The sequence below is a fragment of the Engystomops pustulosus genome, chromosome 5 (genome assembly GCF_040894005.1).
Source record: "Engystomops pustulosus chromosome 5, aEngPut4.maternal, whole genome shotgun sequence".
Lineage (NCBI taxonomy): Eukaryota > Metazoa > Chordata > Amphibia > Anura > Leptodactylidae > Engystomops > Engystomops pustulosus.
Window position 1 is genome coordinate 38,631,734 of NC_092415.1, and position 6,000 is coordinate 38,637,733.

The 6,000-nt window shown below is 42.3% G+C and overlaps 1 long non-coding RNA gene across 1 annotated transcript in view; it reads right to left on the reverse strand.

Moving 5' to 3' along the window:
* LOC140133984 (uncharacterized) overlaps nucleotides 1–3,562 on the reverse strand; it is a 38,546-nt gene extending 34,984 nt beyond the window's left edge. Inside the window, exon 1 of the long non-coding RNA XR_011856005.1 lies at nucleotides 3,489–3,562. This is a non-coding gene — a long non-coding RNA (uncharacterized lncRNA). The remainder of the gene's footprint in view (nucleotides 1–3,488) is intronic.
* Nucleotides 3,563–6,000: the final 2,438 nt, after the last annotated feature.

Genomic DNA, 6,000 nt, shown 5'->3' on the forward strand with positions numbered 1-6,000 from the left:
AGCACACATTTTAGATCACTCAAAAATTTGTCCGTCAGGCGGGTGCAAAAAATGTGACGTGAACCCAGCCTTAGATGGTACCTTGTGGCCAAACAGATCAATACAGGTTGTTATTTTTTTAAATCTTTCACATGGAAGATCAAAAGTCCATTGTTATTGGTCTCAGACGTAATAGGTGGGTATTGCCCTGTCAGTCCTTACTTTATATACCTGGTGCCTCCTCTCCATCTCATGGAAGGTCAGTTCACTTACTCAGGGATTGAATTTGGTGAAAATCTTTTAATTGCTCTCTGACAGGACATTTCTATAGAAACTAGAAAGGTTTTTGAGAAGATTAAATAGCTGCACAACCATCTTGACCCTTCTTGTGCAATAATAATCTGTTGAAAGCCCCAGCATGATGTTCATCATGGTTGCTCCCATGGGTATTAATATGGGGATGGCTGGCCGTCTGGTGGGTGGTTCAGGGGTAACTCAGGGGTAACTCTGAATTCTTTTGAATTCTGAATACTTTTGACAAATGGAAAAAAATTAACGCATTCGACTGAAGTTTACTTCAGTATATAAACAAAACACAATTAATGTGAGCCGTGTACTCCAGTTTCCAAGGACCAGATCAGATAATCCTGCTGTGTCAAGTTCAGGAGCCTCTACATCTTATAATGTTGTATCATGGTGAAAAAGGAGAGAACCTGTTCTTTATACCTCCTAAGGGAATGTTTCCTCTCTCCTTGGTGCTATTGGTCTAATTCTTTCTATAAAAATACATTATGTACGATAAAGCGTCTCCCCAGAATGTGATATGAAGAGTCCTTAGTAAATATACTGCGTGTAGCTCGGATTGCACACAATGAATATGAGTGGGATGCCCGCTAAGCACATCATTATATAGGAAGTTCAGTCATCCTTTCTTTATAAAATTGAGCAGAAACATCAAAGTTACCTGACCTAACCCATGAGCAATGATAACATAGATAGGTAGCTAGAGGAATACTTGGCATACCAGAACGCTGAAAATATTTGCCTGTAGTGTGGTATTTATTGGAAGCAGTGTCAATGAGATTTCATAACAAGAGAGTTAACCGGAAATCTCAACACTTTCTAAAGCATCAGTTGATTTTTTGCTAAGAAGAATGTCACACTATTAAAAGTAGTAGGAGTAGGGTCTTAGCAGGTCACTACTTAATGTCATCATTTTTAGATCCTCAAGACAGTGTTAAAAAGGTACTGCAAGGTCTTTTTGAAGGTGCTACAATGAAAAAAGTTCTAAAAAATAATTCACCTGCTCCCTCTGTCCCACTACCGGTGGCCCATTGTCGCGTAGTGCAGCTATTGTGTGACTTTTTTGCTGTAATGTGCCATTTAGACCAAGTCACTGCTGAAGCCAATCTATGACCTCAATAGTGACCACTACATGAATGGAACTTAACTGACTGACCTCCTTAAAGAGGACCTGTGACCCAAAAAATACTAACGTAAGCAGCTCCTGGTGCTACCCCATTCTTGGCAGTGTTAAACTGCTAGCTTTATCGAAACCTTCCAATAAAGCTAGCAACTGCGCTGTCATACCACCAAATTTATGAGGGGGCTGTCTGAGGCACTGCTTCCCATGCCTCCCACGCCATACGCCGGAGGTGACTGCCAGGCTTCATGCGGCAGTCACCGCCTCATTGTACCACCCCTCTGAGAGTAATGGCAGTGCAATGTTCGCTCGCTTTATAGAAAGGTTACTGTGGGCAGCTCGGTTGCTGAGTGGGTAGCACTACAGCCTTGCAGCGCTGGGGTCCTGGGTTAAAGTACCACCCAGGTCAACATCTGCAAAGAGTTTGTATGTTTTCTCTGTGTTTGCGTGGGTTTCCTCCAAAACATACTGGTAGGTTGATTGTGACCCCCATTGGGGACAGGGACTCATTTGGCAAGCTCTGTGCAGCACTGCATAATCCACAGCGCTATATAAATAAAGAATTATTATTATAATTATTATAAAGCTAGCAGTTTAACACTACTAATAGAGGGGTAGTATTTTTTAGTGTTTTTAGGGTGACAGTATCTTTAAGTATATGGAATATAGGTAACGTAAGTCACTGTAAAGGTCACCGATTGGCTCCAGTGGTGATCTGCCTTAAAAAATAGGAGTATGAAAATCAAAAGCCCTGGACATTTACAAAACTTTTAGACCTGAACAAACCCTTACCTGCTTAAGAAAACAGCCTTAAATTGTCCTCAGGGCACAGGACTTTTATGTGCTTCTCCATGCTCGATTTCCAACCAACATAGTGATATGAGGGCTTGTTTTGTGCAGTACAAGGTGTATTTTCCAATGGCATAATGAACTCACACTGTCACAGTGCGAGCCCGGTCATCGGGACGAAAATGCTCGCCCTAATGCAGCCATGACCTGCTAATTAGGACAAGTGTTCTTGTCCTATATTGTAAAAACTGTTAAACTGTTGTTTGGGTATCAAAAATGTAAAATAGCGGAGACAAAGTAAACAGGTAAAAGCATATCAGCCTAAAAGTGTTGAACGGGGCTTTCCATTACCAGCTGCCAACACCAACCTTGATAAATGAATACACTATAACTGCTACAAAGACAGAAATATTCAAAGAACACTCCAAAATATGTGACATTTTTATCTAATGCAAATAAAAATTGCTACAAATTGCATGAAGTACAGATTTAGGGATTTAGGGTTTAATTGCAGAAATAGGAAAGTCATAGTGATTGCATGCTAACATAGTCTATTTACTTTTCACAATTTTAACTGGTGCCTGCTATAAAGTTGTCATTACTTATCTTTATGAGAATAAATAAGACAGGTTCATGAAAATGAGTGATGGTGGAAACACATTTGGACTGTGACCTGACCCTGATTGTAGACCCCAGCAGATTAATCACTGTGACCACTACATAGTCCAGTAGCTGATGAAGTGTATGGCCATCCTTACCCCCACTCTCCATTTATGCTCAACTTATCTCCACGATTTTGCACTTTTGAAATGATAAAATGAACAATTCTACTCTGCAGAAAGGTTCTGCTTATATCAAACGGGATAACCTTCTTTAAGAATGGTTTCACACTCAACATATTAACGAAAAAGCTCAGTTTTTTTCATCCCTTTTTATATAGTTTTGTTTGATTAAAAATTGCTGTGGGTGGATATCTTCACTGAAATATATAAAATACTTCCAAAACTTTTTGGCTTGTTGTGTAAAGGTGGGTATTATGATCAGCGTTTATTTTATTTTTTTATAAATGAAAAACAAACTGTGCCCAATATTTCCCTTATTTTGATAATGCTATCAATTATTCCTCAAAACTATACTTTATGAACTGTATAAGTATAGAGACCATAATGTATAAAAAATATTACACAGTGCCCCCCCAACAAATAAATGTGCTAGATAAAATAACTTATTAGTGATGAGAAAACCCAAACACTTCTATTTGGGTCGATGCCAAACATTGTGGGGCACATTTACTTACCCGTCCGCTGGATTTCACAGAAAGTGCATTGTCTGAGCAGCCGATCAACCACTGTTCAGCCCCTAACAACCACAGACATAGACACTGTTGGGTGACTGTAATTGTCCAGGTCATGTGACTGTGCTGTGTAACTGACAAGATCACATGTCCTTGTGACATTACAGATATGAGACAGAGAGATGGAGGCTTGAGATGGAGGGGCAGTGAGGGACAGAGTTAAGCAGTAATAATGTTTAGGGCAGGTGGTAACATTGGGAGAGAAGAGAGAGAAGGCTGCGGGGGACAGAAAGACATTTGAGTGTGCAACACGTCTGACTCTTTGTATCCCTCTCTATAAACCTTCTGTAGCCTCCGCATGTAAGGATCAGCACCATGTTGAAATTTTTGTCATTATAATGGGGCACATCGCCAGGTTTTCCAACGTTTTGCCCTGAATTGGCCCGGGTTTTTGGCTCACGCGATTGGATTGTGCCGCATAGGCGCCGGCTTGCATGCGACACAAATCGGGGGGCGCGGACATCAGACAACCCGACTGATTCGGACAAGCCACGGAATTTAAAAACAAAATTGTGTCACAAGTTCAGCACTTACATGCACCGGCAAGAAGAAGGTGAACTCCGGCAGACCTAAGCAGGGGAAGTGACAGAAGCAGGAAATTGGGCGCACGAGCTATGTGAATCCCGGAAGATCCGAATCCTTGTCGGACAAAGCACAGCGGGGATCACGATGGGACGGCTAAGTAAATGTGCCCCATTATGTTCTTTTTTCAATGTTGAAGGAGACGACGTATCCCCACCTTTGTTGTATGGTCTTCTTTTTGTGAAAAATACTTTATTTAAGGGGGCGTGGCCTGTTTGCCGATGAGAGAGGACGTGTGAGCTTGTTCCCGCACCATCTTCTTGGCTCGGCGGACATTCGCACCATTTCGTGGTCGGACAATGCACCTGTTACAGTTACCCTCTCTTGCTCCGTTTTACCTAGAAAGCTATGCAGATGGAGTCTGCAATCCGTGAGCAGGTGCGGTCTGCATTACACACTTTCTACGCAAAGGAGAGCTTACTACTTTCCTCTAAGATGGCACTCTGGGAGGCACATAAAGGGGTAGTGAGAGGTGAGTGCTTGGCTTTGTCCTCCAGGCTTTAGAAGACTGCGTCCACTTATTACTTGAAGATATTGTCAACAGTTAAGGAATTAGAAGATAGAATGATATCCCACCCTAGCACTTCGACCTTGCAAGCCCTGATAGCAGCAAGGGCACGCCTGAAAGATCACGCATATCAGAAGGTAGAAAAGCTTCTCACACTCTCAAAGCATTATGAAAAGGGTAACAAGGCCCATACAATGTGAGCCCTATTACTTAGAGAACGACGACACTCCACAGGCGATCAGAGATAAGAGAGGGAACATTAGATACTATCCCAGGGACATAGCCCGCTCATTCCAAAAATATTACACTGCATTATATTCACTACCGAGTGGTTTACCCCAAGATGACAGGGTGACACAGCATCTGCTGCATGATTACCTGTCCTCCTGCCAATTATCAAAACTAGCAAAATCCGTAGTGGCCAGCCTCAATGCCCCTATTCGATGAGGTAGTAAAAACGCTACCCTCAGGAAAATTCCCTGACCCAGATGGGTTTACCTACCTTTACTATAAAGTCTTCATATATGACTTAGCTCCACATTTGATTCCCCTGTTTAATTCCTTTATGGAGGGGACGTGCCCTCACCGGGACATGTTGTCATCCTTTATTACCCTTATACCCAAACCTGGTAAAGACACGATAGACTGCGCCAATTACAGGCCTATTGCACTTTTGAATTCGGACCTAAAGATCTTTACCCGCATCTTGGCTAATAGGCTTAGTAACCTATTCCCCTCCTTGATCAATTAGGATCAGGTGGGTTTTATCCCATGGCGACAGGGCTCAGACAGTACCAGACTGGCAATTGATCTTACAGATATAATCAACCTAGAATCCAAGTCGACGCTGCTGCTTAGCCTAGATGCGAAAAGGCTTTTGACAGACTTGATTGGTCCTTTATGTTTGCAGCCTTGGAAACATACGGCATAACGGGGGGGTTCCTGACAGCTTTATGAGGGCTTTACAACCATCCTACAGCAATAGTATGTTTTCCCCATGCCATGTCAGACCCCCTCCCTATCTGAAATGGTCCCCTCTCTACTCTCATATTCGTCTTGTGCTTTGACCCCTTAGCAGCTAAAATTAGGCTACACCCTGATATAAAAGGGGTACTGGTGAGAGACAAAGAATTTAAAATATCATTATTTGCGGATGATATTCTGCTCACGCTCATGTCTCCCCATATTTCCCTCCCAATCGTGCATACCGTGCTGCAGGAATATGAACGCTATGCAGGGTATACAGTAAATACCTCAAAAACAGAGGCCCTAACCTTGTACATCCCAACTAGTGATTTGAAATGATTGCCCTTTTCGGGGCAGTTGAACAACTGTGACAGACAGTGATAACTGCATCTGTATCTT